This window comes from Genypterus blacodes, unplaced genomic scaffold, assembly GCF_046128005.1.
Source record: "Genypterus blacodes isolate CSIRO-AG114 ecotype Tasmania unplaced genomic scaffold, CSIRO-AGI_Gbla_v1 ptg000039l_1, whole genome shotgun sequence".
In the NCBI taxonomy this organism is placed as follows: Eukaryota; Metazoa; Chordata; class Actinopteri; order Ophidiiformes; family Ophidiidae; genus Genypterus; species Genypterus blacodes.
The window spans coordinates 8,244,316-8,265,957 of record NW_027466852.1 but is presented as its reverse complement, the minus strand read 5'-3'; the positions used below and the strand labels follow the sequence as shown (position 1 = coordinate 8,265,957).

The 21,642-nt window shown below is 42.4% G+C and overlaps 18 non-coding genes across 18 annotated transcripts; all 18 read left to right on the top strand.

The window, feature by feature from the left end:
* The first annotated feature begins 1,082 nt into the window (after positions 1–1,082).
* On the top strand, positions 1,083–1,155 carry trnak-cuu (transfer RNA lysine (anticodon CUU)). The gene has a single exon. It is a non-coding gene; the product is annotated as a tRNA-Lys (tRNA).
* A 1,199-nt stretch (positions 1,156–2,354) lies between these two features.
* On the top strand, positions 2,355–2,427 carry trnak-cuu (transfer RNA lysine (anticodon CUU)). Its single transcript has one exon. It is a non-coding gene; the product is annotated as a tRNA-Lys (tRNA).
* A 427-nt stretch (positions 2,428–2,854) lies between these two features.
* trnak-cuu (transfer RNA lysine (anticodon CUU)) lies at positions 2,855–2,927 on the top strand. Its single transcript has one exon. It is a non-coding gene; the product is annotated as a tRNA-Lys (tRNA).
* Positions 2,928–4,118: 1,191 nt separating this feature from the next.
* Positions 4,119–4,191, top strand: trnak-cuu (transfer RNA lysine (anticodon CUU)). The gene has a single exon. It is a non-coding gene; the product is annotated as a tRNA-Lys (tRNA).
* A 426-nt stretch (positions 4,192–4,617) lies between these two features.
* On the top strand, positions 4,618–4,690 carry trnak-cuu (transfer RNA lysine (anticodon CUU)). The gene has a single exon. It is a non-coding gene; the product is annotated as a tRNA-Lys (tRNA).
* A 939-nt stretch (positions 4,691–5,629) lies between these two features.
* Positions 5,630–5,702, top strand: trnak-cuu (transfer RNA lysine (anticodon CUU)). Its single transcript has one exon. It is a non-coding gene; the product is annotated as a tRNA-Lys (tRNA).
* Positions 5,703–6,632: 930 nt separating this feature from the next.
* Positions 6,633–6,705, top strand: trnak-cuu (transfer RNA lysine (anticodon CUU)). The gene has a single exon. It is a non-coding gene; the product is annotated as a tRNA-Lys (tRNA).
* A 429-nt stretch (positions 6,706–7,134) lies between these two features.
* Positions 7,135–7,207, top strand: trnak-cuu (transfer RNA lysine (anticodon CUU)). The gene has a single exon. It is a non-coding gene; the product is annotated as a tRNA-Lys (tRNA).
* A 2,701-nt stretch (positions 7,208–9,908) lies between these two features.
* On the top strand, positions 9,909–9,981 carry trnak-cuu (transfer RNA lysine (anticodon CUU)). The gene has a single exon. It is a non-coding gene; the product is annotated as a tRNA-Lys (tRNA).
* A 947-nt stretch (positions 9,982–10,928) lies between these two features.
* trnak-cuu (transfer RNA lysine (anticodon CUU)) lies at positions 10,929–11,001 on the top strand. The gene has a single exon. It is a non-coding gene; the product is annotated as a tRNA-Lys (tRNA).
* Positions 11,002–11,428: 427 nt separating this feature from the next.
* Positions 11,429–11,501, top strand: trnak-cuu (transfer RNA lysine (anticodon CUU)). The gene has a single exon. It is a non-coding gene; the product is annotated as a tRNA-Lys (tRNA).
* A 1,185-nt stretch (positions 11,502–12,686) lies between these two features.
* trnak-cuu (transfer RNA lysine (anticodon CUU)) lies at positions 12,687–12,759 on the top strand. The gene has a single exon. It is a non-coding gene; the product is annotated as a tRNA-Lys (tRNA).
* A 1,191-nt stretch (positions 12,760–13,950) lies between these two features.
* On the top strand, positions 13,951–14,023 carry trnak-cuu (transfer RNA lysine (anticodon CUU)). The gene has a single exon. It is a non-coding gene; the product is annotated as a tRNA-Lys (tRNA).
* Positions 14,024–14,449: 426 nt separating this feature from the next.
* Positions 14,450–14,522, top strand: trnak-cuu (transfer RNA lysine (anticodon CUU)). The gene has a single exon. It is a non-coding gene; the product is annotated as a tRNA-Lys (tRNA).
* A 935-nt stretch (positions 14,523–15,457) lies between these two features.
* On the top strand, positions 15,458–15,530 carry trnak-cuu (transfer RNA lysine (anticodon CUU)). Its single transcript has one exon. It is a non-coding gene; the product is annotated as a tRNA-Lys (tRNA).
* Positions 15,531–15,957: 427 nt separating this feature from the next.
* On the top strand, positions 15,958–16,030 carry trnak-cuu (transfer RNA lysine (anticodon CUU)). Its single transcript has one exon. It is a non-coding gene; the product is annotated as a tRNA-Lys (tRNA).
* A 429-nt stretch (positions 16,031–16,459) lies between these two features.
* On the top strand, positions 16,460–16,532 carry trnak-cuu (transfer RNA lysine (anticodon CUU)). Its single transcript has one exon. It is a non-coding gene; the product is annotated as a tRNA-Lys (tRNA).
* Positions 16,533–20,755: 4,223 nt separating this feature from the next.
* Positions 20,756–20,828, top strand: trnak-cuu (transfer RNA lysine (anticodon CUU)). Its single transcript has one exon. It is a non-coding gene; the product is annotated as a tRNA-Lys (tRNA).
* Positions 20,829–21,642: the final 814 nt, after the last annotated feature.

Below are 21,642 nucleotides of genomic sequence, written 5' to 3'. Positions count from 1 at the left end.
CCAGTGAAATATAATCTGTTTTTTTTCCCATTCTAAATTGCTTCAAAAAATCTCAAAAATGCTTGCTAAACAGCCCGGCTAGCTCAGTCGGTAGAGCATGAGACTCTTAATCTCAGGGTCGTGATTTCGAGCCCAACGTTGAGCGATTGGTTTTGAAAGAGGAGCTACTGAGAACATCCAACCATTACAAATCACAAATGTTGGGAAATAAAGCAGCATCCCACCTTGTTTGTGGTGTCAGTCAGTCAGGCAAGCAAGCATTCTGAGCAGCAGTTGTCCATAGAGCTCCTTGATATGCCAACGGGTCAAAGAAAGGAGGCGCTATTAAGAAAAGCCATCCATTTGAGTACCCAAATGTGAGGTACTGAAGTAGAATCCCACTTGTTTGCGGTGTCAGTCAGGCAAGGAAGCATTTCTAGCAGCAGTATTCAATAGAGTCCTTTGAAATGCCAAAACAACAGTCAGACCTTTGAAGTCCTATTTCAAAGCAGCTTTTGGGTAAAATGTATACCAGTGAAATATAATCTGTTTTTTTTTCCATTCTAAATTGCTACAAAAAATCTCAGAAGATGCCTGCTAAACAGCCCGGCTAGCTCAGTCGGTAGAGCATGAGACTCTTAATTTCAGGGTAGTGGGTTCGAGCCCATCGTTGGGCGGTTGGTTTTGAAAGAGGAGCTACTGAGAACATTCAACCATTACAAATCACAAATGTTGGGAAATAAGGCAGAATCCCAGCTCCTTTGTGGTGTCAGTCAGGCAATCAAGCAATTCTAGCAGTAGATGTCCATAGAGCTCCTTGAAATGCCAAAGGGTCAAAGAAAGGAGGAGCAATTAAGAATAGCCATCCATTTGAGTACCCAAATGTGAGGTACTGAAGTAGAATCCCACTTGTTTGCGGTGTCAGTCAGGCAAGGAAGCATTTCTAGCAGCAGTATTCAATAGAGTCCTTTGAAATGCCAAAACAACAGTCAGACCTTTGAAGTCCTATTTCAAAGCAGCTTTTGGGTAAAATGTATACCAGTGAAATATAATCTGTTTTTTTTTCCATTCGAAATTGCTACAAAAAATCTCAGAAGATGCCTGCCTGGCTAGCTCAGTCGGTAGAGCATGAGACTCTTAATCTCAGGGTCGTGGGTTCGAGCCCCACGTTGGGTGATTGGTTTTGAAAGAGGAGCTACTGAGAACATCCAACCATTACAAATCACAAATGTTGGGAAATAAATCAGCATCCCACCTCCTTTGTGGTGTCAGTCAGTCAGGCAAGCAAGCATTCTGAGCAGCAGTTGTCCATGGAGCTCCTTGATATGCCAACAGGTCAAAGAAAGGAGGAGCTATTAAGAATAGCCATCCATTTGAGTACCCAAATGTGAGGTACTGAAGTAGAATCCCACTTGTTTGCGGTGTCAGTCAGGCAAGGAAGCATTTCTAGCAGCAGTATTCAATAGAGTCCTTTGAAATGCCAAACAACAGTCAGACCTTTGAAGTCCTATTTCAAAGCAGCTTTTGGGTAAAATGTATACCAGTGAAATATAATCTGTTTTTTTACTATTCTAATTAGCTCCGAAAGATCTCAAAAGATAACAGTTAAATATGCCCGGCTAGCTCAGTCGGTAGAGCATGAGGTACTGAAGTAGAATCCCACTTGTTTGCGGTGTCAGTCAGGCAAGGAAGCATTTCTAGCAGCAGTATTCAATAGAGTCCTTTGAAATGCCAAAACAACAGTCAGACCTTTGAAGTCCTATTTCAAAGCAGCTTTTGGGTAAAATGTATACCAGTGAAATATAATCTGTTTTTTTTTCCATTCTAAATTGCTACAAAAAATCTCAGAAGATGCCTTGTTAACATGCCCGGCTAGCTCAGTCGGTAAAGCATGAGATTCTTTTTGTCAGGGTCTTTGGTTCAGGCCCCACGTTGGGCTATTGGTTTTGAAAGAGGAGCTACTGAGAACATCCAACCATATCAAATCACAAATGTTGGGAAATAAAGCAGCATCCCACCTTGTTTGTGGTGTCAGTCAGATAGGCAAGCAAGCATTCTTAGCAGCAGTTGTCCATAGAGCTCCTTGATATGCCAACGGGTCAAAGAAAGGAGGCGCTATTAAGAATAGCCATCCATTTGAGTACCCAAATGTGAGGTACTGAAGTAGAATCCCACTTGTTTGCGGTGTCAGTCAGGCAAGGAAGCATTTCTAGCAGCAGTCGTCAACAGAGTCCTTTGAAATGCCAAACAGCAGTCAGACCTTTGAAGTCCTATTTCAAAGCAGCTTTTGGGTAAAATGTATACCAGTGAAATATAATCTGTTTTTTTTCCCATTCTAAATTGCTTCAAAAAATCTCAAAAATGCTTGCTAAACAGCCCGGCTAGCTCAGTCGGTAGAGCATGAGACTCTTAATCTCAGGGTCGTGGGTTCGAGCCCCACGTTGGGCGGAAAGTTTTGAGAGAGGAGCTACTGAGAACTTCCAACCATTTACAAATCAAAAATGTTGGGAAATAAGGCAGAATCCCACCTCCTTTGTGGTGTCAGTCAGGCAAGCAAGCATTTCTAGCAGTAGATGTCCATAGAGCTCCTTGAAATGCCAAAGGGTCAAAGAAAGGAGGAAAAATTAAGAATAGCCATCCATTTGAGTACCCAAATGTGAGGTACTGAAGTAGAATCCCACTTCTTTGCGGTGTCAATCATGCAAGGAAGCATTTCTAGCAGCAGTCTTCAATAGAGTCCTTTGAAATTCCAGTACAACAGTCAGACCTTTGAAGTCCTATTTCAAAGCAGCTTTTGGGTAAAATGTATACCAGTGAAATATGATCTGTTTTTTTTCCCATTCTAAATTGCTACAAAAAATCTCAGAAGATGCCTGCCTGGCTAGCTCAGTCGGTAGAGCATGAGACTCTTAATCTCAGGGTCGTGGGTTTGAGCCCCACGTTGGGCGATTGGTTTTGAAAGAGGAGCTACTGAGAACATCCAACCATTACAAATCACAAATGTTGGGAAATAAAGCAGCATCCCACCTTGTTTGTGGTGTCAGGCAAGCAAGCATTCTGAGCAGCAGTTGTCCATAGAGCTCCTTGATATGCCAACAGGTCAAAGAAAGGAGGAGCTATTAAGAATAGCCATCCATTTGAGTACCCAAATGTGAGGTACTGAAGTAGAATCCCACTTGTTTGCGGTGTCAGTCAGGCAAGGAAGCATTTCTAGCAGCAGTATTCAATAGAGTCCTTTGAAATGCCAAACAACAGTCAGACCTTTGAAGTCCTATTTCAAAGCAGCTTTTGGGTAAAATGTATACCAGTGAAATATAATCAGTTTTTTTACTATTCTAAATAGCTCCGAAAGATCTCAAAAGATAACAGTTAAATATGCCCGGCTAGCTCAGTCGGTAGAGCATGAGGTACTGAAGTAGAATCCCACTTGTTTGCGGTGTCAGTCAGGCAAGGAAGCATTTCTAGCAGCAGTATTCAATAGAGTCCTTTGAAATGCCAAAACAACAGTCAGACCTTTGAAGTCCTATTTCAAAGCAGCTTTTGGGTAAAATGTATACCAGTGAAATATAATCTGGTTTTTTTTCCATTCTAAATTGCTACAAAAAATCTCAGAAGATGCCTTGTTAACATGCCCGGCTAGCTCAGTCGGTAAAGCATGAGATTCTTTTTCTCAGGGTCTTTGGTTCAGGCGCCACGTTGGGCTATTGGTTTTGAAAGAGGAGCTACTGAGAACATCCAACCATATCAAATCACAAATGTTGGGAAATAAAGCAGCATCCCACCTTGTTTGTGGTGTCAGTCAGATAGGCAAGCAAGCATTCTGAGCAGCAGTTGTCCGTAGAGCTCCTTGATATGCCAACGGGTCAAAGAAAGGAGGCGCTATTAAGAATAGCCATCCATTTGAGTACCCAAATGTGAGGTACTGAAGTAGAATCCCACTTGTTTGCGGTGTCAGTCAGGCAAGGAAGCATTTCTAGCAGCAGTCGTCAACAGAGTCCTTTGAAATGCCAAACAGCAGTCAGACCTTTGAAGTCCTATTTCAAAGCAGCTTTTGGGTAAAATGTATACCAGTGAAATATAATCTGTTTTTTTTCCCATTCTAAATTGCTTCAAAAAATCTCAAAAATGCTTGCTAAACAGCCCGGCTAGCTCAGTCGGTAGAGCATGAGACTCTTAATCTCAGGGTCGTGGGTTCGAGCCCCACGTTGGGCGGTAAGATTTGAGAGAGGAGCTACTGAGAACTTCCAACCATTTACAAATCAAAAATGTTGGGAAATAAGGCAGAATCCCACCTCCTTTGTGGTGTCAGTCAGGCAAGCAAGCATTTCTAGCAGTAGATGTCCATAGAGCTCCTTGAAATGCCAAAGGGTCAAAGAAAGGAGGAGCAATTAAGAATAGCCATCCATTTGAGTACCCACATGTGAGGTACTGAAGTAGAATCCCACTTCTTTGCGGTGTCAATCATGCAAGGAAGCATTTCTAGCAGCAGTCTTCAATAGAGTCCTTTGAAATTCCAGTACAACAGTCAGACCTTTGAAGTCCTATTTCAAAGCAGCTTTTGGGTAAAATGTATACCAGTGAAATATGATCTGTTTTTTTTCCCATTCTAAATTGCTTCAAAAAATCTCGGAAATGCCTGCCTGGCTAGCTCAGTCGGTAGAGCATGAGACTCTTAATCTCAGGGTCGTGGGTTTGAGCCCCACGTTGGGCGATTGGTTTTGAAAGAGGAGCTACTGAGAACATCCAACCATTACAAATCACAAATGTTGGGAAATAAAGCAGCATCCCACCTTGTTTGTGGTGTCAGTCAGTCAGGCAAGCAAGCATTCTGAGCAGCAGTTGTCCATAGAGCTCCTTGATATGCCAACGGGTCAAAGAAAGGAGGCGCTATTAAGAATAGCCATCCATTTGAGTACCCAAATGTGAGGTACTGAAGTAGAATCCCACTTGTTTGCGGTGTCAGTCAGGCAAGGAAGCATTTCTAGCAGCAGTATTCAATAGAGTCCTTTGAAATGCCAAAACAACAGTCAGACCTTTGAAGTCCTATTTCAAAGCAGCTTTTGGGTAAAATGTATACCAGTGAAATATAATCTGTTTTTTTTTCCATTCTAAATTGCTACAAAAAATCTCAGAAGATGCCTGCCTGGCTAGCTCAGTCGGTAGAGCATGAGACTCTTAATCTCAGGGTCGTGGGTTGAGCCTCACGTTGGGCGATTGGTTTTGAAAGAGGAGCTACTGAGAACATCCAACCATTACAAATCACAAATGTTGGGAAATAAAGCAGCATCCCACCTTGTTTGTGGTGTCAGTCAGTCAGGCAAGCAAGCATTCTGAGCAGCAGTTGTCCATAGAGCTCCTTGATATGCCAACGGGTCAAAGAAAGGAGGCGCTATTAAGAATAGCCATCCATTTGAGTACCCAAATGTGAGGTACTGAAGTAGAATCCCACTTGTTTGCGGTGTCAGTCAGGCAAGGAAGCATTTCTAGCAGCAGTTGTCAACAGAGTCCTTTGCATTGCCAAACAACAGTCAGACCTTTGAAGTCCTATTTCAAAGCAGCTTTTGGGTAAAATGTATACCAGTGAAACATAATCTGTTTTTTTTCCCATTCTAAATTGCTTCAAAAAATCTCAGAAGATGCTTACTAAACAGCCCGGCTAGCTCAGTCGGTAGAGCATGAGACTCTTAATCTCAGGGTCGTGGGTTCGAGCCCCACGTTGGGCGGTTGGTTTTGAGAGAGGAGCTACTGAGAACTTCCAACCATTTACAAATCAAAAATGTTGGGAAATAAGGCAGAATCCCACCTCCTTTGTGGTGTCAGTCAGGCAAGCAAGCATTTCTAGCAGTAGATGTCCATAGAGCTCCTTGAAATGCCAAAGGGTCAAAGAAAGGAGGAGCAATTAAGAATAGCCATCCATTTGAGTGCCCAAATGTGAGGTACTGAAGTAGAATCCCACTTGTTTGCGGTGTCAGTCAGGCAAGGAAGCATTTCTAGCAGCAGTCGTCAACAGAGTCCTTTGCATTGCCCAACAGCAGTCAGACCTTTGAAGTCCTATTTCAAAGCAGCTTTTGGGTAAAATGTATACCAGTGAAACATAATCTGTTTTTTTTCCCATTCTAAATTGCTTCAAAAAATCTCAGAAATTGCCAAACAGCCCGGCTAGCTCAGTCGGTAGAGCATGAGACTCTTAATCTCAGAGTCGTGGGTTCGAGCCCCACGTTGAGCGGAAAGTTTTGAGAGAGGAGCTACTGAGAACTTCCAACCATTTACAAATCAAAAATGTTGGGAAATAAGGCAGAATCCCACCTCCTTTGTGGTGTCAGTCAGGCAAGCAAGCATTTCTAGCAGTAGATGTCCATAGAGCTCCTTGAAATGCCAAAGGGTCAAAGAAAGGAGGAGCAATTAAGAATAGCCATCCATTTGAGTACCCAAATGTGAGGTACTGAAGTAGAATCCCACTTCTTTGCGGTGTCAATCATGCAAGGAAGCATTTCTAGCAGCAGTCTTCAATAGAGTCCTTTGAAATTCCAGTACAACAGTCAGACCTTTGAAGTCCTATTTCAAAGCAGCTTTTGGGTAAAATGTATACCAGTGAAATATGATCTGTTTTTTTTTCCATTCTTAACTCCTACAAAAATTCTCAGAAGATGCCTGCCTGGCTAGCTCAGTCGGTAGAGCATGAGACTCTTAATCTCAGGGTCGTGGGTTCGAGCCCCACGTTGGGCGATTGGTTTTGAAAGAGGAGCTACTGAGAACATCCAACCATTACAAATCACAAATGTTGGGAAATAAAGCAGCATCCCACCTTGTTTGTGGTGTCAGTCAGTCAGGCAAGCAAGCATTCTGAGCAGCAGTTGTCCATAGAGCTCCTTGATATGCCAACGGGTCAAAGAAAGGAGGCGCTATTAAGAATAGCCATCCATTTGAGTACCCAAATGTGAGGTACTGAAGAAGAATCCCACTTGTTTGCGGTGTCAGTCAGGCAAGGAAGCATTTCTAGCAGCAGTATTCAATAGAGTCCTTTGAAATGCCAAAACAACAGTCAGACCTTTGAAGTCCTATTTCAAATCACCTTTCGGTAAAATGTATACCAGTGAAATATAATCAGTTTTTTTTTCCATTCTAAATTGCTACAAAAAATCTCAGAAGATGCCTGCCTGGCTAGCTCAGTCGGTAGAGCATGAGACTCTTAATCTCAGGGTCGTGGGTTCGAGCCCCACGTTGGGCGATTGGTTTTGAAAGAGGAGCTACTGAGAACATCCAACCATTACAAATCACAAATGTTGGGAAATAAAGCAGCATCCCACCTTGTTTGTGGTGTCAGTCAGTCAGGCAAGCAAGCATTCTGAGCAGCAGTTGTCCCATAGAGCTCCTTGATATGCCAACGGGTCAAAGAAAGGAGGAGCAATTAAGAATAGCCATCCATTTGAGTACCCAAATGTGAGGTACTGAAGTAGAATCCCACTTCTTTGCGGTGTCAATCATGCAAGGAAGCATTTCTAGCAGCAGTCTTCAATAGAGTCCTTTGAAATTCCAGTACAACAGTCAAACCTTTGAAGTCTTATTTCAAAGCAGCTTTTGGGTAAAATGTATACCAGTGAAATATAATCCGTTTTTTTACTATTCTAAATTGCTCCGAAAGATCTCAAAAGATAACAGTTAAATATGCCCGGCTAGCTCAGTCGGTGGAGCATGAGGTACTGAAGTAGAATCCCACTTGTTTGCGGTGTCAGTCAGGCAAGGAAACATTTCTAGCAGCAGTCGTCAACAGAGTCCTTTGCATTGCCAAACAGCAGTCAGACCTTTGAAGTCCTATTTCAAAGCAGCTTTTGGGTAAAATGTATACCAGTGAAATATAATCCGTTTTTTTACTATTCTAAATTGCTCCGAAAGATCTCAAAAGATAACAGTTAAATATGCCCGGCTAGCTCAGTCGGTGGAGCATGAGGTACTGAAGTAGAATCCCACTTGTTTGCGGTGTCAGTCAGGCAAGGAAGCATTTCTAGCAGCAGTCGTCAACAGAGTCCTTTGCATTGCCAAACAGCAGTCAGACCTTTGAAGTCCTATTTCAAAGCAGCTTTTGGGTAAAATGTATACCAGTGAAACATAATCTGTTTTTTTTTCCCATTCTAAATTGCTTCAAAAAAATCTCAGAAGATGCTTGCTAAACAGCCCTTTTAGCTCAGTCGGCAGAGCATGAGACTCTTAATCTCAGGGTCGTGGGTTTGAGCCCCAAGTTGGGCGATTGGTTTTGAAAGAGGAGCTACTGAGAACATCCAACCATTACAAATCACAAATGTTGGGAAATAAAGCAGCATCCCACCTTGTTTGTGGTGTCAGTCAGTCAGGCAAGCAAGCATTCTGAGCAGCAGTTGTCCATAGAGCTCCTTGATATGCCAACGGGTCAAAGAAAGGAGGCGCTATTAAGAATAGCCATCCATTTGAGTACCCAAATGTGAGGTACTGAAGTAGAATCCCACTTGTTTGCGGTGTCAGTCAGGCAAGGAAGCATTTCTAGCAGCAGTATTCAATAGAGTCCTTTGCATTGCCAAACAGCAGTCAGACCTTTGAAGTCCTATTTCAAAGCAGCTTTTGGGTAAAATGTATACCAGTGAAATATAATCAGTTTTTTTTTCCATTCTAAATTGCTACAATAAATCTCAGAAGATGCCTGCCTGGCTAGCTCAGTCGGTAGAGCATGAGACTCTTAATCTCAGGGTCGTGGGTTGAGCCTCACGTTGGGCGATTGGTTTTGAAAGAGGAGCTACTGAGAACATCCAACCATTACAAATCACAAATGTTGGGAAATAAGGCAGAATCCCACCTCCTTTGTGGTGTCAGTCAGGCAAGCAAGCATTTCTAGCAGTAGATGTCCATAGAGCTCCTTGAAATGCCAAAGGGTCAAAGAAAGGAGGAGCAATTAAGAATAGCCATCCATTTGAGTACCCAAATGTGAGGTACTGAAGTAGAATCCCACTTCTTTGCGGTGTCAATCATGCAAGGAAGCATTTCTAGCAGCAGTCTTCAATAGAGTCCTTTGAAATTCCAGTACAACAGTCAAACCTTTGAAGTCTTATTTCAAAGCAGCTTTTGGGTAAAATGTATACCAGTGAAATATAATCCGTTTTTTTACTATTCTAAATTGCTCCGAAAGATCTCAAAAGATAACAGTTAAATATGCCCGGCTAGCTCAGTCGGTGGAGCATGAGGTACTGAAGTAGAATCCCACTTGTTTGCGGTGTCAGTCAGGCAAGGAAGCATTTTTAGCAGCAGTCGTCAACAGAGTCCTTTGCATTGCCAAACAACAGTCAGACCTTTGAAGTCCTATTTCAAAGCAGCTTTTGGGTAAAATGTATACCAGTGAAATATAATCTGTTTTTTTTTCCATTCTAAATTGCTACAAAAAATCTCAGAAGATGCCTGCTAAACAGCCCGGCTAGCTCAGTCGGTAGAGCATGAGACTCTTAATTTCAGGGTAGTGGGTTCGAGCCCAACGTTGGGCGGTTGGTTTTGAAAGAGGAGCTACTGAGAACATTCAACCATTACAAATCACAAATGTTGGGAAATAAGGCAGAATCCCACCTCCTTTGTGGTGTCAGTCAGGCAATCAAGCAATTCTAGCAGTATATGTCCATAGAGCTCCTTGAAATGCCAAAGGGTCAAAGAAAGGAGGAGCAATTAAGAATAGCCATCCATTTGAGTACCCAAATGTGAGGTACTGAAGTAGAATCCCACTTGTTTGCGGTGTCAGTCAGGCAAGGAAGCATTTCTAGCAGCAGTATTCAATAGAGTCCTTTGAAATGCCAAAACAACAGTCAGACCTTTGAAGTCCTATTTCAAAGCAGCTTTTGGGTAAAATGTATACCAGTGAAATATAATCTGTTTTTTTTTCCATTCGAAATTGCTACAAAAAATCTCAGAAGATGCCTGCCTGGCTAGCTCAGTCGGTAGAGCATGAGACTCTTAATCTCAGGGTCGTGGGTTCGAGCCCCACGTTGGGTGATTGGTTTTGAAAGAGGAGCTACTGAGAACATCCAACCATTACAAATCACAAATGTTGGGAAATAAATCAGCATCCCACCTCCTTTGTGGTGTCAGTCAGTCAGGCAAGCAAGCATTCTGAGCAGCAGTTGTCCATGGAGCTCCTTGATATGCCAACAGGTCAAAGAAAGGAGGAGCTATTAAGAATAGCCATCCATTTGAGTACCCAAATGTGAGGTACTGAAGTAGAATCCCACTTGTTTGCGGTGTCAGTCAGGCAAGGAAGCATTTCTAGCAGCAGTATTCAATAGAGTCCTTTGAAATGCCAAACAACAGTCAGACCTTTGAAGTCCTATTTCAAAGCAGCTTTTGGGTAAAATGTATACCAGTGAAATATAATCTGTTTTTTTTTCCATTCTAAATTGCTACAAAAAATCTCAGAAGATGCCTTGTTAACATGCCCGGCTAGCTCAGTCGGTAAAGCATGAGATTCTTTTTGTCAGGGTCTTTGGTTCAGGCCCCACGTTGGGCTATTGGTTTTGAAAGAGGAGCTACTGAGAACATCCAACCATATCAAATCACAAATGTTGGGAAATAAAGCAGCATCCCACCTTGTTTGTGGTGTCAGTCAGATAGGCAAGCAAGCATTCTTAGCAGCAGTTGTCCATAGAGCTCCTTGATATGCCAACGGGTCAAAGAAAGGAGGCGCTATTAAGAATAGCCATCCATTTGAGTACCCAAATGTGAGGTACTGAAGTAGAATCCCACTTGTTTGCGGTGTCAGTCAGGCAAGGAAGCATTTCTAGCAGCAGTCGTCAACAGAGTCCTTTGAAATGCCAAACAGCAGTCAGACCTTTGAAGTCCTATTTCAAAGCAGCTTTTGGGTAAAATGTATACCAGTGAAATATAATCTGTTTTTTTTCCCATTCTAAATTGCTTCAAAAAATCTCAAAAATGCTTGCTAAACAGCCCGGCTAGCTCAGTCGGTAGAGCATGAGACTCTTAATCTCAGGGTCGTTGGTTCGAGCCCCACGTTGGGCGGAAAGTTTTGAGAGAGGAGCTACTGAGAACTTCCAACCATTTACAAATCAAAAATGTTGGGAAATAAGGCAGAATCCCACCTCCTTTGTGGTGTCAGTCAGGCAAGCAAGCATTTCTAGCAGTAGATGTCCATAGAGCTCCTTGAAATGCCAAAGGGTCAAAGAAAGGAGGAAAAATTAAGAATAGCCATCCATTTGAGTACCCAAATGTGAGGTACTGAAGTAGAATCCCACTTCTTTGCGGTGTCAATCATGCAAGGAAGCATTTCTAGCAGCAGTCTTCAATAGAGTCCTTTGAAATTCCAGTACAACAGTCAGACCTTTGAAGTCCTATTTCAAAGCAGCTTTTGGGTAAAATGTATACCAGTGAAATATGATCTGTTTTTTTTCCCATTCTAAATTGCTACAAAAAATCTCAGAAGATGCCTGCCTGGCTAGCTCAGTCGGTAGAGCATGAGACTCTTAATCTCAGGGTCGTGGGTTTGAGCCCCACGTTGGGCGATTGGTTTTGAAAGAGGAGCTACTGAGAACATCCAACCATTACAAATCACAAATGTTGGGAAATAAAGCAGCATCCCACCTTGTTTGTGGTGTCAGGCAAGCAAGCATTCTGAGCAGCAGTTGTCCATAGAGCTCCTTGATATGCCAACAGGTCAAAGAAAGGAGGAGCTATTAAGAATAGCCATCCATTTGAGTACCCAAATGTGAGGTACTGAAGTAGAATCCCACTTGTTTGCGGTGTCAGTCAGGCAAGGAAGCATTTCTAGCAGCAGTATTCAATAGAGTCCTTTGAAATGCCAAACAACAGTCAGACCTTTGAAGTCCTATTTCAAAGCAGCTTTTGGGTAAAATGTATACCAGTGAAATATAATCAGTTTTTTTACTATTCTAAATAGCTCCGAAAGATCTCAAAAGATAACAGTTAAATATGCCCGGCTAGCTCAGTCGGTAGAGCATGAGGTACTGAAGTAGAATCCCACTTGTTTGCGGTGTCAGTCAGGCAAGGAAGCATTTCTAGCAGCAGTATTCAATAGAGTCCTTTGAAATGCCAAAACAACAGTCAGACCTTTGAAGTCCTATTTCAAAGCAGCTTTTGGGTAAAATGTATACCAGTGAAATATAATCTGGTTTTTTTTCCATTCTAAATTGCTACAAAAAATCTCAGAAGATGCCTTGTTAACATGCCCGGCTAGCTCAGTCGGTAGAGCATGAGATTCTTTTTCTCAGGGTCTTTGGTTCAGGCCCCACGTTGGGCTATTGGTTTTGAAAGAGGAGCTACTGAGAACATCCAACCATATCAAATCACAAATGTTGGGAAATAAAGCAGCATCCCACCTTGTTTGTGGTGTCAGTCAGATAGGCAAGCAAGCATTCTGAGCAGCAGTTGTCCGTAGAGCTCCTTGATATGCCAACGGGTCAAAGAAAGGAGGCGCTATTAAGAATAGCCATCCATTTGAGTACCCAAATGTGAGGTACTGAAGTAGAATCCCACTTCTTTGCGTTGTCAATCATGCAAGGAAGCATTTCTAGCAGCAGTCTTCAATAGAGTCCTTTGAAATTCCAGTACAACAGTCAGACCTTTGAAGTCCTATTTCAAAGCAGCTTTTGGGTAAAATGTATACCAGTGAAATATGATCTGTTTTTTTTCCCATTCTAAATTGCTACAAAAAATCTCAGAAGATGCCTGCCTGGCTAGCTCAGTCGGTAGAGCATGAGACTCTTAATCTCAGGGTCGTGGGTTTGAGCCCCACGTTGGGCGATTGGTTTTGAAAGAGGAGCTACTGAGAACATCCAACCATTACAAATCACAAATGTTGGGAAATAAAGCAGCATCCCACCTTGTTTGTGGTGTCAGGCAAGCAAGCATTCTGAGCAGCAGTTGTCCATAGAGCTCCTTGATATGCCAACAGGTCAAAGAAAGGAGGAGCTATTAAGAATAGCCATCCATTTGAGTACCCAAATGTGAGGTACTGAAGTAGAATCCCACTTGTTTGCGGTGTCAGTCAGGCAAGGAAGCATTTCTAGCAGCAGTATTCAATAGAGTCCTTTGAAATGCCAAACAACAGTCAGACCTTTGAAGTCCTATTTCAAAGCAGCTTTTGGGTAAAATGTATACCAGTGAAATATAATCAGTTTTTTTACTATTCTAAATAGCTCCGAAAGATCTCAAAAGATAACAGTTAAATATGCCCGGCTAGCTCAGTCGGTAGAGCATGAGGTACTGAAGTAGAATCCCACTTGTTTGCGGTGTCAGTCAGGCAAGGAAGCATTTCTAGCAGCAGTATTCAATAGAGTCCTTTGAAATGCCAAAACAACAGTCAGACCTTTGAAGTCCTATTTCAAAGCAGCTTTTGGGTAAAATGTATACCAGTGAAATATAATCTGGTTTTTTTTCCATTCTAAATTGCTACAAAAAATCTCAGAAGATGCCTTGTTAACATGCCCGGCTAGCTCAGTCGGTAAAGCATGAGATTCTTTTTCTCAGGGTCTTTGGTTCAGGCCCCACGTTGGGCTATTGGTTTTGAAAGAGGAGCTACTGAGAACATCCAACCATATCAAATCACAAATGTTGGGAAATAAAGCAGCATCCCACCTTGTTTGTGGTGTCAGTCAGATAGGCAAGCAAGCATTCTGAGCAGCAGTTGTCCGTAGAGCTCCTTGATATGCCAACGGGTCAAAGAAAGGAGGCGCTATTAAGAATAGCCATCCATTTGAGTACCCAAATGTGAGGTACTGAAGTAGAATCCCACTTGTTTGCGGTGTCAGTCAGGCAAGGAAGCATTTCTAGCAGCAGTCGTCAATAGAGTCCTTTGAAATGCCAAACAGCAGTCAGACCTTTGAAGTCCTATTTCAAAGCAGCTTTTGGGTAAAATGTATACCAGTGAAATATAATCTGTTTTTTTTCCCATTCTAAATTGCTTCAAAAAATCTCAAAAATGCTTGCTAAACAGCCCGGCTAGCTCAGTCGGTAGAGCATGAGACTCTTAATCTCAGGGTCGTGGGTTCGAGCCCCACGTTGGGCGGTAAGTTTTGAGAGAGGAGCTACTGAGAACTTCCAACCATTTACAAATCAAAAATGTTGGGAAATAAGGCAGAATCCCACCTCCTTTGTGGTGTCAGTCAGGCAAGCAAGCATTTCTAGCAGTAGATGTCCATAGAGCTCCTTGAAATGCCAAAGGGTCAAAGAAAGGAGGAGCAATTAAGAATAGCCATCCATTTGAGTACCCACATGTGAGGTACTGAAGTAGAATCCCACTTCTTTGCGGTGTCAATCATGCAAGGAAGCATTTCTAGCAGCAGTCTTCAATAGAGTCCTTTGAAATTCCAGTACAACAGTCAGACCTTTGAAGTCCTATTTCAAAGCAGCTTTTGGGTAAAATGTATACCAGTGAAATATGATCTGTTTTTTTTCCCATTCTAAATTGCTTCAAAAAATCTCGGAAATGCCTGCCTGGCTAGCTCAGTCGGTAGAGCATGAGACTCTTAATCTCAGGGTCGTGGGTTTGAGCCCCACGTTGGGCGATTGGTTTTGAAAGAGGAGCTACTGAGAACATCCAACCATTACAAATCACAAATGTTGGGAAATAAAGCAGCATCCCACCTTGTTTGTGGTGTCAGTCAGTCAGGCAAGCAAGCATTCTGAGCAGCAGTTGTCCATAGAGCTCCTTGATATGCCAACGGGTCAAAGAAAGGAGGCGCTATTAAGAATAGCCATCCATTTGAGTACCCAAATGTGAGGTACTGAAGTAGAATCCCACTTGTTTGCGGTGTCAGTCAGGCAAGGAAGCATTTCTAGCAGCAGTATTCAATAGAGTCCTTTGAAATGCCAAAACAACAGTCAGACCTTTGAAGTCCTATTTCAAAGCAGCTTTTGGGTAAAATGTATACCAGTGAAATATAATCTGTTTTTTTTTCCATTCTAAATTGCTACAAAAAATCTCAGAAGATGCCTGCCTGGCTAGCTCAGTCGGTAGAGCATGAGACTCTTAATCTCAGGGTCGTGGGTTGAGCCTCACGTTGGGCGATTGGTTTTGAGAGAGGAGCTACTGAGAACATCCAACCATTACAAATCACAAATGTTGGGAAATAAAGCAGCATCCCACCTTGTTTGTGGTGTCAGTCAGTCAGGCAAGCAAGCATTCTGAGCAGCAGTTGTCCATAGAGCTCCTTGATATGCCAACGGGTCAAAGAAAGGAGGCGCTATTAAGAATAGCCATCCATTTGAGTACCCAAATGTGAGGTACTGAAGTAGAATCCCACTTGTTTGCGGTGTCAGTCAGGCAAGGAAGCATTTCTAGCAGCAGTCGTCAACAGAGTCCTTTGCATTGCCCAACAGCAGTCAGACCTTTGAAGTCCTATTTCAAAGCAGCTTTTGGGTAAAATGTATACCAGTGAAACATAATCTGTTTTTTTTCCCATTCTAAATTGCTTCAAAAAATCTCAGAAATTGCCAAACAGCCCGGCTAGCTCAGTCGGTAGAGCATGAGACTCTTAATCTCAGGGTCGTGGGTTCGAGCCCCACGTTGGGCGGTTGGTTTTGAGAGAGGAGCTACTGAGAACTTCCAACCATTTACAAATCAAAAATGTTGGGAAATAAGGCAGAATCCCACCTCCTTTGTGGTGTCAGTCAGGCAAGCAAGCATTTCTAGCAGTAGATGTCCATAGAGCTCCTTGAAATGCCAAAGGGTCAAAGAAAGGAGGAGCAATTAAGAATAGCCATCCATTTGAGTACCCAAATGTGAGGTACTGAAGTAGAATCCCACTTCTTTGCGGTGTCAATCATGCAAGGAAGCATTTCTAGCAGCAGTCTTCAATAGAGTCCTTTGAAATTCCAGTACAACAGTCAGACCTTTGAAGTCCTATTTCAAAGCAGCTTTTGGGTAAAATGTATACCAGTGAAATATGATCTGTTTTTTTTTCCATTCTTAACTCCTACAAAAAATCTCAGAAGATGCCTGCCTGGCTAGCTCAGTCGGTAGAGCATGAGACTCTTAATCTCAGGGTCGTGGGTTCGAGCCCCACGTTGGGCGATTGGTTTTGAAAGAGGAGCTACTGAGAACATCCAACCATTACAAATCACAAATGTTGGGAAATAAAGCAGCATCCCACCTTGTTTGTGGTGTCAGTCAGTCAGGCAAGCAAGCATTCTGAGCAGCAGTTGTCCATAGAGCTCCTTGATATGCCAACGGGTCAAAGAAAGGAGGCGCTATTAAGAATAGCCATCCATTTGAGTACCCAAATGTGAGGTACTGAAGTAGAATCCCACTTGTTTGCGGTGTCAGTCAGGCAAGGAAGCATTTCTAGCAGCAGTATTCAATAGAGTCCTTTGAAATGCCAAAACAACAGTCAGACCTTTGAAGTCCTATTTCAAATCACCTTTCGGTAAAATGTATACCAGTGAAATATAATCAGTTTTTTTTTCCATTCTAAATTGCTACAAAAAATCTCAGAAGATGCCTGCCTGGCTAGCTCAGTCGGTAGAGCATGAGACTCTTAATCTCAGGGTCGTGGGTTCGAGCCCCACGTTGGGCGATTGGTTTTGAAAGAGGAGCTACTGAGAACATCCAACCATTACAAATCACAAATGTTGGGAAATAAAGCAGCATCCCACCTTGTTTGTGGTGTCAGTCAGTCAGGCAAGCAAGCATTCTGAGCAGCAGTTGTCCATAGAGCTCCTTGATATGCCAACAGGTCAAAGAAAGGAGGAGCAATTAAGAATAGCCATCCATTTGAGTACCCAAATGTGAGGTACTGAAGTAGAATCCCACTTCTTTGCGGTGTCAATCATGCAAGGAAGCATTTCTAGCAGCAGTATTCAATAGAGTCCTTTGAAATTCCAGTACAACAGTCAAACCTTTGAAGTCTTATTTCAAAGCAGCTTTTGGGTAAAATGTATACCAGTGAAATATAATCCGTTTTTTTACTATTCTAAATTGCTCCGAAAGATCTCAAAAGATAACAGTTAAATATGCCCGGCTAGCTCAGTCGGTGGAGCATGAGGTACTGAAGTAGAATCCCACTTGTTTGCGGTGTCAGTCAGGCAAGGAAGCATTTCTAGCAGCAGTCGTCAACAGAGTCCTTTGCATTGCCAAACAGCAGTCAGACCTTTGAAGTCCTATTTCAAAGCAGCTTTTGGGTAAAATGTATACCAGTGAAATATAATCCGTTTTTTTACTATTCTAAATTGCTCCGAAAGATCTCAAAAGATAACAGTTAAATATGCCCGGCTAGCTCAGTCGGTGGAGCATGAGGTACTGAAGTAGAATCCCACTTGTTTGCGGTGTCAGTCAGGCAAGGAAGCATTTCTAGCAGCAGTCGTCAACAGAGTCCTTTGCATTGCCAAACAGCAGTCAGACCTTTGAAGTCCTATTTCAAAGCAGCTTTTGGGTAAAATGTATACCAGTGAAACATAATCTGTTTTTTTTTCCCATTCTAAATTGCTTCAAAAAAATCTCAGAAGATGCTTGCTAAACAGCCCTTTTAGCTCAGTCGGCAGAGCATGAGACTCTTAATCTCAGGGTCGTGGGTTTGAGCCCCAAGTTGGGCGATTGGTTTTGAAAGAGGAGCTACTGAGAACATCCAACCATTACAAATCACAAATGTTGGGAAATAAAGCAGCATCCCACCTTGTTTGTGGTGTCAGTCAGTCAGGCAAGCAAGCATTCTGAGCAGCAGTTGTCCATAGAGCTCCTTGATATGCCAACGGGTCAAAGAAAGGAGGCGCTATTAAGAATAGCCATCCATTTGAGTACCCAAATGTGAGGTACTGAAGTAGAATCCCACTTGTTTGCGGTGTCAGTCAGGCAAGGAAGCATTTCTAGCAGCAGTATTCAATAGAGTCCTTTGCATTGCCAAACAGCAGTCAGACCTTTGAAGTCCTATTTCAAAGCAGCTTTTGGGTAAAATGTATACCAGTGAAATATAATCAGTTTTTTTTTCCATTCTAAATTGCTACAAAAAATCTCAGAAGATGCCTGCCTGGCTAGCTCAGTCGGTAGAGCATGAGACTCTTAATCTCAGGGTCGTGGGTTGAGCCTCACGTTGGGCGATTGGTTTTGAAAGAGGAGCTACTGAGAACATCCAACCATTACAAATCACAAATGTTGGGAAATAAGGCAGAATCCCACCTCCTTTGTGGTGTCAGTCAGGCAAGCAAGCATTTCTAGCAGTAGATGTCCATAGAGCTCCTTGAAATGCCAAAGGGTCAAAGAAAGGAGGAGCAATTAAGAATAGCCATCCATTTGAGTACCCAAATGTGAGGTACTGAAGTAGAATCCCACTTCTTTGCGGTGTCAATCATGCAAGGAAGCATTTCTAGCAGCAGTCTTCAATAGAGTCCTTTGAAATTCCAGTACAACAGTCAAACCTTTGAAGTCTTATTTCAAAGCAGCTTTTGGGTAAAATGTATACCAGTGAAATATAATCCGTTTTTTTACTATTCTAAATTGCTCCGAAAGATCTCAAAAGATAACAGTTAAATATGCCCGGCTAGCTCAGTCGGTGGAGCATGAGGTACTGAAGTAGAATCCCACTTGTTTGCGGTGTCAGTCAGGCAAGGAAGCATTTTTAGCAGCAGTCGTCAACAGAGTCCTTTGCATTGCCAAACAGCAGTCAGACCTTTGAAGTCCTATTTCAAAGCAGCTTTTGGGTAAAATGTATACCAGTGAAACATAATCTGTTTTTTTTTCCCATTCTAAATTGCTTCAAAAAAATCTCAGAAGATGCTTGCTAAACACCCCGGCTAGCTCAGTCAGTAGAGCATGAGACTCTTACTCTCAGGGTCCTGGGTTCGAGCCCCACGTTGGGCGGTTGGTTTTGAGAGAGGAGCTACTGAGAACTTCCAACCATTTACAAATCAAAAATGTTGGGAAATAAGGCAGAATCCCACCTCCTTTGTGGTGTCAGTCAGGCAAGCAAGCATTTCTAGCAGTAGATGTCCATAGAGCTCCTTGAAATGCCAAAGGGTCAAAGAAAGGAGGAGCAATTAAGAATAGCCATCCATTTGAGTACCCAAATGTGAGGTACTGAAGTAGAATCCCACTTCTTTGCGGTGTCAATCATGCAAGGAAGCATTTCTAGCAGCAGTCTTCAATAGAGTCCTTTGAAATTCCAGTACAACAGTCAGACCTTTGAAGTCCTATTTCAAAGCAGCTTTTGGGTAAAATGTATACCAGTGAAATATAATCAGTTTTTTTACTATTCTAAATTGCTCCGAAAGATCTCAAAAGATAACAGTTAAATATGCTTGGCTAGCTCAGTCGGTAGAGCATGAGGTACTGAAGTAGAATCCCACTTGTTTGCGGTGTCAGTCAGGCAAGGAAGCATTTCTAGCAGCAGTATTCAATAGAGTCCTTTGAAATGCCAAAACAACAGTCAGACCTTTGAAGTCCTATTTCAAAGCAGCTTTTGGGTAAAATGTATACCAGTGAAATATAATGTTTTTTTTTCCATTCTAAATTGCTACAAAAAATCTCAGAAGATGACTTGTTAACATGCCCGGCTAGCTCAGTCGGTAGAGCATGAGACTCTTAATCTCAGGGTCCTGGGTTCGAGCCCCACGTTGGGTTATTGGTTTTGAAAGAGGAGCTACTGAGAACATCCAACCATTACAAATCACAAATGTTGGGAAATAAAGCAGCATCCCACCTTGTTTGTGGTGTCAGTCAGTCAGGCAAGCAAGCATTCTGAGCAGCAGTTGTCCATAGAGCTCCTTGATATGCCAACGGGTCAAAGAAAGGAGGCGCTATTAAGAATAGCCATCCATTTGAGTACCCAAATGTGAGGTACTGAAGTAGAATCCCACTTGTTTGCGGTGTCAGTCAGGCAAGGAAGCATTTCTAGCAGCAGTATTCAATAGAGTCCTTTGCATTGCCAAACAGCAGTCAGACCTTTGAAGTCCTATTTCAAAGCAGCTTTTGGGTAAAATGTATACCAGTGAAATATAATCAGTTTTTTTTTCCATTCTAAATTGCTACAAAAAATCTCAGAAGATGCCTGCCTGGCTAGCTCAGTCGGTAGAGCATGAGACTCTTAATCTCAGGGTCGTGGGTTGAGCCTCACGTTGGGCGATTGGTTTTGAAAGAGGAGCTACTGAGAACATCCAACCATTACAAATCACAAATGTTGGGAAATAAGGCAGAATCCCACCTCCTTTGTGGTGTCAGTCAGGCAAGCAAGCATTTCTAGCAGTAGATGTCCATAGAGCTCCTTGAAATGCCAAAGGGTCAAAGAAAGGAGGAGCAATTAAGAATAGCCATCCATTTGAGTACCCAAATGTGAGGTACTGAAGTAGAATCCCACTTCTTTGCGGTGTCAATCATGCAAGGAAGCATTTCTAGCAGCAGTCTTCAATAGAGTCCTTTAAAATTCCAGTACAACAGTCAAACCTTTGAAGTCTTATTTCAAAGCAGCTTTTGGGTAAAATGTATACCAGTGAAATATAATCCGTTTTTTTACTATTCTAAATTGCTCCGAAAGATCTCAAAAGATAACAGTTAAATATGCCCGGCTAGCTCAGTCGGTGGAGCATGAGGTACTGAAGTAGAATCCCACTTGTTTGAGGTGTCAGTCAGGCAAGGAAGCATTTCTAGCAGCAGTCGTCAACAGAGTCCTTTGCATTGCCAAACAGCAGTCAGACCTTTGAAGTCCTATTTCAAAGCAGCTTTTGGGTAAAATGTATACCAGTGAAACATAATCTGTTTTTTTTTCCCATTCTAAATTGCTTAAAAAAAATCTCAGAAGATGCTTGCTAAACAGCCCGGCTAGCTCAGTCGGTAGAGCATGAGACTCTTACTCTCAGGGTCCTGGGTTCGAGCCCCACGTTGGGCGGTTGGTTTTGAGAGAGGAGCTACTGAGAACTTCCAACCATTTACAAATCAAAAATGTTGGGAAATAAGGCAGAATCCCACCTCCTTTGTGGTGTCAGTCAGGCAAGCAAGCATTTCTAGCAGTAGATGTCCATAGAGCTCCTTGAAATGCCAAAGGGTCAAAGAAAGGAGGAGCAATTAAGAATAGCCATCCATTTGAGTACCCAAATGTGAGGTACTGAAGTAGAATCCCACTTCTTTGCGGTGTCAATCATGCAAGGAAGCATTTCTAGCAGCAGTCTTCAATAGAGTCCTTTGAAATTCCAGTACAACAGTCAGACCTTTGAAGTCCTATTTCAAAGCAGCTTTTGGGTAAAATGTATACCAGTGAAATATAATCAGTTTTTTTACTATTCTAAATTGCTCCGAAAGATCTCAAAAGATAACAGTTAAATATGCCCGGCTAGCTCAGTCGGTAGAGCATGAGGTACTGAAGTAGAATCCCACTTGTTTGCGGTGTCAGTCAGGCAAGGAAGCATTTCTAGCAGCAGTATTCAATAGAGTCCTTTGAAATGCCAAAACAACAGTCAGACCTTTGAAGTCCTATTTCAAAGCAGCTTTTGGGTAAAATGTATACCAGTGAAATATAATGTTTTTTTTACTATTCTAAATTGCTACAAAAAATCTCAGAAGATGACTTGTTAACATGCCCGGCTAGCTCAGTCGGTAGAGCATGAGACTCTTAATCTCAGGGTCCTGGGTTCGAGCCCCACGTTGGGTGATTGGTTTTGAAAGAGGAGCTACTGAGAACATCCAACCATTACAAATCACAAATG